The following is an 11,882-nucleotide window of genomic DNA, read 5'->3' on the forward strand; positions in this document are numbered from 1 at the left end:
GCTCTTCGGGCAGCCTTCTTTGCGACCATGCCGTGATGAGCAAATGGGAAGGGCATTGTCTAGAAGCCATGCCTTACCAACAAAGACTGATGTCCCGCTTTCGTATTAGCAGCCTCTCAAGCAAAGAAAGGCAGAACGATTATGTCCATCAATTTGTATTATTATTATTAGGAGAAAGTATGACACGACAGGCTTTTCGGGTGTGCTGCAGGTCAATCAATACTGGGTCTTCAGATACCACCATAAACTCAACACAGATTGGTCAAATGAACCAATAACTGCAGCATGGGGCCCGCAAGACCAAATATCGTATTCAATATTGGAATCAATGGCTTAAATTGTTGCTACTGTGGTGGCCTGGAGCTATTGCTTTGGGCCTTACCTGCTTCCTAAGACTGGCAAGTCACAACAAGAATGCAAATAGGGGCTGACCCGCCTCGTCCAGCATCAATCAATATTGTGGTACTATTTCTCATCCGTATCAATCAATAATAAGACAAGGAAAGATAAGAGTAAGGGCTCGACATAATTTTGCTTAAATCCTACACGATGTCATTGTTGAAGGCAAGTGATATGAATTTGGACATAAACGAGCCTAAGCAATATCCAGGCACGCTTTTCGTGACTTCTCAACCCCCTCCCCTATAGTTCCAATTGCTGGCCTGCATTTTTGGTCTTCTCGCGCTAATCAATCCTCTTTTCTTTCGCTTGAAGTCCGTCGTCCTCCCCTATCTCCACAGCCACGAACTATGCCTGGGTCAAGGTTTGAATACTCCCTCACCCGCTCCAGCGACAGAGCAACGTACAGACCCAACTCGAAGAGTCCATACATATCTAGATATACTCGTAATCCCTTGACCGGGCAGGTACAGCCTAGCGCTTAATATTGTTATTCCATTATACTCAAAGGCAAGAGGGTTTAACTTCCTCTCCAGTCAAGTTTTTCGAGTCCCCTTGTGGTCAACTTTTCCCCCTTCTTTTCTGATTAGAGCTTTCGTCTCCCGCCTTTCCGATATCTATTCCAAATTGTATCTAGGTACTAGTGTCTTTTTTCTTTTTCTTTCTACCAGCATTTGAGTGACCAGCCGATCACTGCACAACGGGCACCGGTCCATAAAGAGTATGTAACCAGAGTCCTCATTACAGTATCACAAAATTTCCTCCCCCCCTTTTTTCGTACTTTCAGGTATATACCACCACATACTTCTTTAGTGGACTCATATCGTGGAAACTTGGCTAAGCATGTACAATGATGTGACTAGGCAAGCCACCCTCATGCCCATCACATCCGCTAGCCAGGCAGAGGGTCCAATCGAGTCCGATCAGCCATTGGGACTTTGGCCACGGCATTCTATGGGACATCCAATATGTGGGAAGCACGTTCTGCTATCATACTTCTCAAACTAGTCGCACGTCTGTGGTTGTTACAGAGCCATAGCCCCTTGTTCTTGGTGACTGGATATTCTTCTACGCACACCATGACCCATGACATGGAGTGTAGCTCTCGTTTTGTGCTCGTCCCACGTAGATTTGTCGAATCGGTCGATGAATTCGGCTCTTCTCATGCCACGTAGTATGGTGATCAAGATGGAATGGCTCGTTTCTGTCTAGAACCCCCTTCCGCCCGATAACGAAGACGCATATGAGACTCGGAGCCTGCCCGATGAGGTTCAGGAGACCGTCTCATAAGTGATGTTGATCAGGGCGTCCAAAACAGCGAGGGTGTTCAACGTTCGGAGGTTGCAGCTACCTCGTGCCCCTATTCCAATTGAGACCGTGGGGGCAATGTTTCACCCACGACGAAACCCAAAATCATCGCCATGCGTGGTCTCCTCTTCCGAGTGGCGAGCATCTATGTATGACCGTAGATGTATCAGAGGATGGGGTCCTGGCGTACAACGTATTAAGGGGGTTGGTTCACCTAGATGAGACGACAGAAGGAGTGTCTTCGTTTCACGTCCTTCGTGATGGTGGTCTCAAAGGGGCTCGAGGGTGAGTAGGAACGAGGAAGGAGTACTCTGGAGTGCGAGCTATAGGTACCCGTCAGCCTGGATGATGGCGAACAAGTGCCGCCCTCGCTTCGCACTGACGATGGTAGTTTCCTTGGGAGCCGATGCTGACAGCGATCGACTTGGCAACATGGGCATGCATACAGATGAGAGATTAGACGTCGCAACGTATTATGACAGTACCTTCGGTTTGAAACTGCACTCTGGCCTTTGCTTAAGAGTTGCCAACACAGCTGCGACAATGTGATCGACCGGCCAGTGTCTATCACTTGCTCCAATATCACCTCCTATCATCATCCTCGTAGTCATTCTTGCTCACAGTAGTGTGTGGAGCATCAGACGTAACGAGGACCAAGTCCTTACCCGTCTCCTATCTGAGGGTGTCACACGGGCCAGGTCGTCTCATCGTGAGGTCGGGTACAGAAGATCCCCGACAGTTCACCCGCCCCCTCCCCCTTTCCGTTCAGGCTTATCATATCTCAGTAGATTTACCATCATGGTGAGAGGCCAACTGATCCGGTCGTGTCCACACAGACCTGGTGTGTAAGATTATGCAGACCCCGTGTGCGCACACGCAATGCGCAGTGTCTTCGCGCATGAGACAAGCACCATGAGCTGGATCAATAACCCCTTGATGGCGGTCCTTGAGCCCATGCGAGGTTACGCCTTCACTATACCAGAGCCAAGCCGCTCCGCAGGGGTCTTTGGTCAATATGGGGGCATAAGACGATCTAGACGTCAACAGAAGCTATGCTACTGCTATGTCTAGTCCCAAATCACCTCATGGCAAGATATCATACTACAGATAGTGTCAGACTACCTTTCAAACAAGCCAAGCACGGTCTAAGATCCCCCAAAAGGCTCACTGGAGAGTCGGATCGACGCTACTCTAGAGTAGATGGAGACACCTCTTGACTGGAAGACAGCATAAGGATGACCGTGCAAAATGGTTACAACACACGGGAGGGCTTGAGATCAACGGGGAGGTCCAAACTCACCACGTTCACTCGGACGCCCACCCATATACCCTCATTGGAATAACTCCCGCAGAAGCGTTTTTCGGTGCCCAGGTAGCCCGCTATCCGCTGTGACACATGGGTAGGTCGGACGAGCTCAAGAGGGCCCGCTGCATTGACAGGTTGAATAGCGGGAAAGACGGTTAAACCACTCTCGCGCGCGAACGTCGAAACGTCACTGTCAGTGCTCTGCTTTCTTGCACTTCCTTTTCCCATTCTGGCCGTCGGACTCAGCTGTACGAAGGCAGTTACGATCAAACGTCATCATGGCAATGAGATCGCTTTGATACCAGGCACCGTGCTTTCCCCAAAGAGGAGGATGCTCCAAAAGAGAGAGGCCCTGTCAACTTTCAGCATCCCGATCCAATGTGTGGAAAGGGAATATACCTAGCATCGGGACATAGTTTTCCGCCTATGCCGCCGTAACATGTCATGTCTCGCGGCCGAAAAAGGGTGCCCACGCGCAGCCCAGCCGTCAGTCGGTGGTAACAGCTCCAAGTAAGCGACGTAAACAACAATAGTAGCAAGTAACGAAGACGGTAGCTGTAGCGCATTGCTCGCGAATGCACACGCACACACGCACGCACATACACAGACCTACGTACGTAGCAGGTAAAGTAACTGGATGAGCACACACACACACACTTCGCTTCGCTTCAACGTAGTTCAAGACTGAATAAGAAGTCCGGCATTGGTGAACGGACGGACCTAGTGCATGCTCGATGATGGATCCTGGTTCAGGGCCGACTACTGATTGATTGGGGAGGGAGCAGCACACCACCTCATGGTCTCTGGTCTCCTTTGTTTTTTCTTTCTTTCTTACCACCCTTTCCCCCCTCGCGTCTCTGGCCCCCACAGCTCGGAAGAGGATACGACGTGCAAAGACTTTCGTACTTTTGGCTTGGCCCGTCGTGACAGGTAGGTCGGCCTCCACCCCATCCCCAAGCAAAATTCAATGGGATTGGTTGCATGTAACATCATGTGTGTATGTACATAACCCAAAATAGGCATGTAAGCGAATGCGGGGAGAGCCATGTCAAATACACACACACACACAGAGAGAGAGAGAGAGGGAGGGAGGGAGCAGTGAACCCCCTCTCCCCCTATCGTCATAAACCCTCCCGCTGATCAAGTGCACGAACACTAGGCATGTAGATCGCACCAAAAAGGCGCGCGCAACATACAAACACATACACACACACTCAATTGCATCCCCTGCAAAGCCAAGCCCGGAGCTTTCCACGTAGGACTTCCTCCCTCGCTGCGAAAGCAGCTCGGGTAGACGAAAAGTGATCCCGGGTACACACCGTTGCACTCTTGGATCTCTTGGGTATTCGCGAACAAGCTCTCCGATATGGCACTAGTAACACGCCCCCGAATGCACGGGATCTGGGTCTACACACTGAGTTGGACCAACATCATCGTTGTCGACAGGTCTGGTTCTCTTATATTTCACACCTCGTGGAAGACAGGCCTGTGAGGTCGAAAGGGAACTACTGCGGAGGAAGGAGATGAGAGTGGGTGGCGGCGGCTGAGGAAGGAAGGGCATCAAGGATGAAGCCATTGGCAGGGATACGATATATTGAACACAGCTCAGGCCGGGGGTGAGGGTCGACTCGGGGCAACAAATCCTCACCTTTTAATCTATATTGCGGCGACTTTACAGCAACTCATTTACTTTTCCTTGGTCAAAAGCTTTGATCGTCACTTTTTGTGTCTCCGAACCCCGTGCTCGTGTTGGCGGGCACGAAGATTGCTTCGTAGGAGCCTGATCTCTAACTCACCTACTTCGCGGATAGTCAACATACTAAGTTCCGACGGAGGAACTACCCCAGGGTCGTGAAAATGGGATAGCGAGGAGTAATAGCAGGAGATGATATTATGAACTGTCATGGCTTTCTATTCGTAGACTGTGGCCGCGTCTCCACAGCCCATGAGACAATCTTGCCGTCCAGCACAAAACGACTTATCCACCTGAAGTCGATCGTGTCTGTATCAAGCGCGGTACAGGGTCTCGGCCTTCCCTTCTCGTCTGTCTCGGTTAACGGAGGCTGGAGAAGAAGAAGAGCAGAAAGCGGAAAGCAAGAACCCCGGGTTCCTTACGCACAGAGAACTATGAAAGCGCCAGCTGTGGTATATAGCTGCACTTTTATATGCATACATTTATATATAAAGTTGCATGTGTAAGTCGCACGCAGAGCAGGAGTATGCATACATTCAAAGCTAGCAATGCACGTTCGGACGACCCGTTTAAGCTTGGTAGTAGCGGCAGCAGCCAGCAGCCATCTACTTGCTGTGGGAGGTTTTACTCCCCCCTCACAGGCCGGTCCTTGTTTGACAGATGCAACGCTAGATCGCCGTGTGTGTGCTCAGTAGGAGCCCTATCAGGCAAGGCTCCAATCTGGAAGGATAGCCGGCTTTCCTGGCGGTGCACTTGTTATAATGGCCACTCCATATAATGTTTCGAGCTGTGTGGCCTTGCACAAAGCTTACCTAGGCATCCTACACGAGAATAAGGGGGACTAGCTTAATGTTAGCCATCGTGTGTTGTAGAGCCACGCTCGCTTTCGTGGTGCATGTGGGAGGCGAGGAGGCTGGAACCTCCGGCTGTGACCTTCTCCTCAGCTTGGCTTCATGTGGAGCCCTCTCCAGGATGCTTGACAATCCGGGGAAGCTGGTCCTGTCTCGTGAATGGTTCGCCACAGGGCCCTCCTATCCACCTCGATGTACATCATACCGGGGGCTCTACTAGTTCCCACATATATAGATCTATCAGATGAACTCACATGAACGTTGTAGCTATCGCTAGATATTGCTTGGTGCCGCTTGGACATATGTAATAGGCTCCAGTATATGGCTGCATCTCGAGCAACAAGCCAGCGTCGTTCACGATGTTTTCTCCCTTGGCGGCAGCCATGAACCTACCAGGCGGGCTTTTGGTAGTATACAACAACAGTACGATGGAAACTCATGCAAGTAGCATCCTTGGCGTATATGCGGGTCGTACTAAACAGGCTTGCACGTAAGGCGTTGTTCAGCGCCGCGGTATCTTTACATTCCTGTCAATCCTACTTGACGGAGAAGGGATTGCCGGTGCCGACTTTTCGACCATGTTGGTTTAGAATACCAAAATACAGAAGGTGACGCATGCTAATACCTGAAACACGTGCTGATAGACGTGTATACCTTTCCCTTCGTCTTTGCTCCGGTGTCTTCGGCTTTCGGGTGTAACAAGGTCCTCGGGCGGAGTTTCTATTCGTGCGAGCGGTGATGGGAACCACACCAGAGGCTGTACGAATACATCCGCATTGGAAGCATGTTGCGCTGAGTGAGAATATCGTTCAGAAGATGCCGATGATGTAACACAAGCCTTTTTCTTTTGCCAACCTGCTCCAGGAAAGTCGGTCCTCCTGCCGCCAAACGACTGTCGGCCGCTCCAAATCTACAGAGATTCTGGGACAGAGGGTGTCCTAGGCTGCCTTGGCATCGATACCGTATGAGCGATGTAATGTAGGGCATGCTCGTTGTGGTCCATGTGAGGGTCTGACAGGCTGCCAATTCGCCCAGGTGCTGGAACCGCAGACCTTGCCATAGCGGTCGGTGGCAGCCACCCACTTGCGGACACAACAACATTAGCCCTCAGGATTTGAGGATACCCAATATAGGAGTGCCGTTATACCATCCCAGTCTCCCAGACACGGCTCATGGACGCGGCAGAGAGTACCTGCAGCTTGAGCCATACCCGATGCGGAAGGACCCTTCGGCCAATTCTGAAGTCTCGCTTCCAGAACGGATTAGTCCCAACAGTCATATGTCGTTGCATGCATACGGGTGGTGCGCCGGCAGGCGTCATAACGTTATGCGTGTCTCAGTGCGGATGTCTGAGCTGACATTTGCTCGACTCTAGGCTCGATCGGAGGGGGACAGTGTGACTTTATGAGAAGTCGAGGTATATTGTTCATGCCATCATCTGAGCGCAGACTGCCCATACGAGAAACGGCCGCTGCTTGAAGGGACTGCTGCTCTATGTTCAGACCGCCTATCAACTGGCTGCGGTTTAATTCGCAGCCGCCCGAGTAGAAGCAGAGCAGCGTGAAGGAGCCCTTCGGGTCCAGGAGAAACTGAGATGCATTCAAGACCCGAGAATATCATCGCAAAGCTAAATCTCATCGCATGCCGGGACCATTGCCGCAAGGTTGTTTAATATGCAGCCCCGTTGTGATGCGGCCGTAGCGCCTTGCTCGAATTCCGGATCCGAAGACGGTGGTGGAGTGTGTGGCAGTTGTCCGAGCGGTTGGAGCAAGCGTCCAGTCATTGTGGGTGCCCCCGATTTGGCCGAATGAAGATGGGTCCTAGGTTCCTACTGAAGACGAAGCCAGCAGTTAACAAAGTTGAGCTCAACTCTACAGGAATATCGCCTGTTACATATGAGCCAGTGTCATGCTCGAGGATAGGATTGGTTCGTGGAGCTTGCGCGAATCAAAACCCGCCAATGAGAGATGACCAGCGTTGTTTATGCATACAATCCAGAAGGCGATGACATGACATTGAAAGAACGGATGGGAGTTTCGGTCCGATCACCGTGGAGGGACCAGGGCACCACGCGATGTCAGAGTCCGCCAACCCGCTAGTGCCATCCAGCCTTGCATATCAGTGCTCATCTTTGCTGGATGCAGATGACCGTGTCAGGTCGCCCGGCGGCTTGGGCCGTGAATGGTCGTGCAACCCATGCGAGAACAGCTAGCCCAGGATACAATACGACTCTACCTACAGCCCATTGTCCCTTTCCTTTGGGCATATCATGGTGCTAACAGAGGCTGTGGTTGAAAAACTGCCCAAGTTCGAAAGGCAGGAGAAGAGGTAGGAGGTATAAGGAGGACCTCGAGGTAAGTACGAGCATCAAATCTGGACATTTGCGATGGCAGGAGGGATCCGAACCAAAGTGCTGGGAGATAGCATTCCATCCAGTTCCTGTCTGTTGAATGGAAGGCAGATTGGAGAGGCCTCTGCCAATAGCAGGCATTCGCTGCCTGCTCCTTTCGTCGTACACGATATAATCATGAAACAAGGCCAGGTACTATTTATCTTTTTTCGCTCTGGGGTTTGCTGTATCTCGTTGGGTGGAGGGAGAGACCTAGCTTGGATGACAGACGGTGTTTGAGGCCAGCATGGTTTATAGGAGCTACATTCGGGATCCCTGCCCGAATAAACTTGCTTCCCCAGGCTGTTCCCGAGTCCAGAAAAGCACGAGAGCGGATCTGGGGTAATGCCAGACAGATGCGGGAGATGCTTCTCGCTACCGACAGGCAACCGAAGACGCGAAATGCAGAAATGTTCTGATAAACTCCCTTGGATCCCTGTGCTCCCTCGAACGATAGGCATGCAAAAGGCTGAGAGTGCCCTAGATGCCCTGGATAGAGTAGGAGGAGGGACTTGTTCCTGGGGGCCACTTCCGAGTTTGATCAAGACGTACTATTTGAGAAGTGCAGCTGCAGGTCCCCGTTAAACAAATTGCTCTCTCGTGTATCGAGTTTCGGTATTTATGGGCGGGTTAAGCATGTCTGCCACGAGGATTTCAGCCTAAAGATGAATATACAGACGCATCGAATAGGGAATTTGTTTAGCGTCTCAAGTTCAAAACACTTGATATAGTTCTGTATTCCAGTGAGTTCGCGATCAATAGAGACAAAGGTGTCGCCACGAGCAGAATAATGGAGGCCATGTAGGCACTGCAGAGGAGGCATCTAGATCACCTCTGACCGGGGCGGAGTTTGAGTGGGCGGCCGTTACGACTGTAGCAGTCTGGGGCGCTCGCTACCAACGAAGGATGCTGGCGACCACGGTTAGGGGCTGGGATGATAACTCGCCTTTATCTCGGTCCTTAAATGAGTAAGTAAGACGGCTTCTTGCAGCTTCCAGACGGATTTTGTGTGCGTGATCTAGACGCATTACATTCCAATGTCTTCGACTGAGTGGAATATGCTGCTTGCCGTACGCCACCGTCGCACTAAAGAGGGTTTTCGGAAAGGCAACCGGGAGGCGCACGTCATGGGGGTCACTGTATCGAATGAAGTTGATGGGCCGGCCGTTGAAAAGGATCCGAGTTCAGAAAGAGATTGGCAGAGGGGCAGTGATGGAGGGCACCATTCACGGTGTGGCCAGTCACCGAACTCCCTTCTCTCAACGCCTCTCCTACCAGCCTACCACTTGCCTACCCTCCTCCAGGCATGCTGGACTGCAAGGTCGGGAGCAGTGCAATGAAAGTCCGCTCAGCTTGACGTCGCACACACACACACACAATGCCCGGCAATCTAATTTCGCTCGAACGGAATGCCCTACGTCGCTAACATCACCTAGCAGCGAGCGCTACTGTTGTTAGTCACCGCGCCCCCAACCGTGCGAGCGTGGAGTGGACACACTAAAAAGATAGGCGACCGGTGAGCTGGGTCGGCGGTGCAAAGCTCCCCTTTGGGTATAAGCCGCGAAATCAAAAAGTAAAACAACGGAAGAGAGCGTCTGAACATTACGATTATGAGCAGTACTTTTGCATATCTAGCCAGTAAGACAATCCCCGACGTTATGCATATTTCTAGTATGTGTTTGTCTACATACCTACCTACCTACTCAGATTCGCAGGTACGTACATGCATACCAAATCGAACCAAGAAATAACAGCAGCTGCCATGGACCCAGCCTAACTAAAGCAGAACATACAGCACACACAGCACAGGGTAAGAGCGGACGAATACGAGGTACCTCCTTCTGCCTTTTGCGCCGTGATTTCTATCTGGTGGGAGTCGCATCACCCCGCCTACTCCACGTTAACCTAAGGCCCGGACAATACACACGTTTTGGGAAAATTACCCTTCCTCCAGCGTTTGGCTTGCGTCTTGATTGATTTGTTGACCAAATGATGATAGGTAGAGCCAAAGCCGTCAGTCATGGGCTCATATTGGTTGATCAACAAGAGGGCAGGTTAGGTATGTACATAATGACACTCGAATGCGAGTAAGCAGCAGCAGCAGCAGTCAACCCTACGGCACCTGCCTGCTTCTGTGCTTGCCTGCGTCATCCCCACATATCCTCGACTTCGGTTCGTCAACCTTGCTGTGATCAGCAAGCAGAGACAGGTTGGCCGAGCCCTGTCCACGGCACATCCATACCATTTTGGTCCCTGATGTTGACCTGCATGCAATCTACGATGGACAAGGAACTACTTCTATTGATGGCGTTTCTGGCCTCACACCATCTTCTCGACCAGTCTGTCCTGGACATGATGGAAGGGTTCGCGGGGAAGTAGTGTTGGGCATCCAACCCCAGGACCCTCGAGGGACGACAACAAGAGAAGTTCAGCTCAAGCCACCGAGAAACCGCGGCATGGGGTTTGGTTTGCGGACCGAGCTCAGGAGACAGAGTATTTATCCAACGTCACCTTGCCTATGCCGTTCAACCAACCAAGCCGGACGGCAATTCTCGATCCCAACTAACCATCTCAAGTCTGCTGCTAGCCTGAGTTGACCACGACTGGATGAATTGGCAGCATGATTCGATGAAGCTTGGCGACTTGCGCTGTTTAGACATTGCGATAGACGCTAAGCGAGACAGCATATGCGCGTCCAAAAGAGAAAACTATTGTCGTCGAAAGTAGCAAGCCAGTGATGTTGTAGAACCATGACCAGCAGCCTACTACCTTACTCATAACCTTACATACATGTACATATGTATCCTGCACTGCTTTTACGACGTGCCACGATACCAAACCAGGGTTCTGTTCGGAATCACTCTCTATCGATTCTGGAAAGAAGCAGAGAGGTACCAACGGTACCAGCCAACAGCGGTATGCGACTGGCAAGCATGGGTACGCTGCGCCAAGCCGTGCCGGGGGGTGTTGGATTACGAAGGCCTACTTGTACCTACTACCCCAGCTGCCCAGCGCGGTATAGCATGAGCTAATGGAAATCCGCCAGTCGTCTCATTGAGGTCCTTTTAGCGTTCCCCATCCTGTCGGCAAACTGGGCGGTAACAATTCCGGACGGTGAACCAGCACTGTTCGTCCATACCAGAGGGCCAAAGGAAAATAAAAAATAAAAAAATCCCAACCCGAATGTAGAATCCAACCTTCTCGTTCGCTTCGGAGGAAAGGTGGAGAACTGTAACGTGTTTCTGCGCCCACAGATTTCTGCAGAACAGCATGGTATCGCACGGCACGAGGGGATCGAGAGCCCCCAAGTACTTGCAGCATGATACTACGGCGGCTGTACGTCCAAGTCACTACTGCACTGTCGATGATACAGTATACATGTCTAGACCGAGACCTCGCCTAACGGTCTTTTTAACCTTCTGTCTTTCACTCCGTTTCTCTTTTCCCCTGTCTGTGGGTGCCTGCGAACTACCACAGTCGAGGGCTGGAGGAGGCCGACAGGACGACTTGGCTTTCCGATGACTCGCTCGACTATTTCGGGAAGGAAAAGCGGGTGGTGAATGCGGAGAGCGAAGTCAAGTCGTGGCGAGCGTCTTCAGGATGGACACACTGTACTCCAGACTGTAAGATGGATGGCGGAGTGCTCCACACAATCTTGATCGCCTGATGGCCATTTCGAGTTCTCCAGACTCCACCAGTCAAGTCGACCAAGCTCGCTCCAGTCTGGATCCCTGCCCCGGGCACTGGGGGTGCCTGGGGTTGCTGCTCCTTACCTAGGTAGTCAGTCGGCTTCTCTTGCAACCTGCAGAGAAATTGGGCAAAGCGGGCCATATAACAAGTACTGGTAGGCCCGAAGACCATGCCCTGTTGTCCAAAAGGGCGGTTGGTCGGCCGAATATCGATTGACTCTGGGTTTGCATACCTCTTACCACCACT

Source organism: Apiospora hydei (assembly GCF_038363865.1).
Source record: "Apiospora hydei strain CBS 114990 chromosome Unknown utg000006l_segment0_segment0, whole genome shotgun sequence".
Lineage (NCBI taxonomy): Eukaryota > Fungi > Ascomycota > Sordariomycetes > Amphisphaeriales > Apiosporaceae > Apiospora > Apiospora hydei.